This window comes from Delphinapterus leucas, chromosome X, assembly GCF_059928025.1.
Source record: "Delphinapterus leucas isolate spDelLeu-1000000601 "Yukka" chromosome X, BTC_Dleu_Yukka2, whole genome shotgun sequence".
NCBI lineage: Eukaryota > Metazoa > Chordata > Mammalia > Artiodactyla > Monodontidae > Delphinapterus > Delphinapterus leucas.
This window is the reverse complement of record NC_143150.1, coordinates 74,186,439-74,188,229: the sequence shown is the minus strand read 5'-3', so window position 1 is coordinate 74,188,229 and position 1,791 is coordinate 74,186,439.

Here is a 1,791-nt window from a genome sequence, read left to right as displayed (position 1 = left end):
GGTTCAAACTTTTTAAAATAGCGATTCCTAAAAATGAAGACAGATAAAATGGATGTGAAGCAATAACTTTTAAAAAGAAGAGAATTTCTCAGAAATGAAGAAATACATGAATAATATTTAAATTGAAAGGTATTGCCAATTCAGAATAAATTGAATGAATAAAAGATCAACATTTATCTCAGAAAGCAAACTACAAGTCTAGATGATTTTGAATTTTTTCAAACATTTCAGAAAGAAATAACACCAATATTACACAAATTCTTTCAGAGAATAGGGGAGGGAGGAACAACTCTTTAATTGTTTTATGAGATTGCATAACCCTAATACCAAAATCAGGTAAAAGTATTGCAAGAAAATTAGATGTGAATCTCACTCATGATCATAGATGCAAAAATACTTAAAGTACTAGCAAATCAGCAGGGCAGGTTTTCACCTTCACATGGTTTTGCCATCAGTGTGCACAATTTCAGAGCCAGAGGAGGTGGCCTTGAGCAATAGCCCATGCTACCCTCCAAGTGTTACTTTTGCCATTTTCCATGTCCTTATGACAGCCACAGGCATTGGTGCTAGCGTTTGTACTGCCAGTTCAGACACCGGGAAATGTGGTGGGAACTGAGTGAGGCAGGTGGCTGCAGCAGCTTGGAGGTGCTTGGGGTGCAGAGGAGCCATGTTGAATTCATGGGCACAGCTATGGAAGAATTGGAAAGTATCAATGAAGAAATGGAGTCAGTCAAGACTGAAGTTGAAGAAAAGCAGAAGAGGCTCTCCAGGTTTACTTTAGCACTTGAAGAGCTATTGCAAAACCCTGTGGCCTCCTTGAGTGACACAAATGTGAGACAAGCTTTTCCTGAAAATAGCCTGCTCCCAAAAGAATGATTAAGGTATTAAAGGTAACAAAACTTGTGTGCTGTTAAAAACCACATTTCTAAGATGGGAAGCTTCGGTAGTGAGAAAAAGTATGTCTGTATTTCAGAAGAAAGTATATCTTATGCACCTCTTAATGACAAAGAAATACAGAAGGAAAGTCATAATGAAAGTTATCCAAAAAGCACAAGATGTGTAAAAACAATTGATACTCAGAAAGAAGAAACTGAATGGTGATACTCACCAAGCTAACCATGTGAAAGGCAAAGTTTTGAGAATACAAGACGATAGTAAGGGCTTCACTACTTTTGAAGACAGCAGATTAGTTGAATTTGATTTTGAAATAGAATGTACTGAAAGTGACACTCCCTCTGATTCTGATGACACTATGAAGGAATGTCTTCGAATTTTCAGTGAGTTCACACGAAGCAAAGCTCATAAGGGAGAGACTGCTAAGTAGGTTTCAGGAAATGAAATAGAATTAGATATGCTGTATTACCAGAAAATTTCTGGACGAAAAAGAGGAATGGCACACACTGCCAAGTTTGATGTTCCAATCAGTAAAGATATCACTGGCCCATTCAGGGGACCAGTCCCACCACTAATTAGTCACACTGGAATCCTTCAAGCCCAGCAACAGTCAGTGCAGATAATGACTGCCATTAAAGGTGATCAGGCTTTTGTTGCTGCCACTTCAGGACAGAAGAAAAGTACATTTGCATGTCCAGCCTCACAGACCCAAAGGAAAGCCTCAGGAGAAAATTCATGTACATCAAACAGCCTTCATGTGGATATAGTTCTTCAAAGGAAAATCCAACTGCAAGGCCAAATAGATCACACTTTCCTGTGAAAAGTATTGCTTCTTTTCCTGTAAAGATGTTGAAACATATCTTGGCTCATCCAAAGCAGGCTTTAGGAACATCAGAA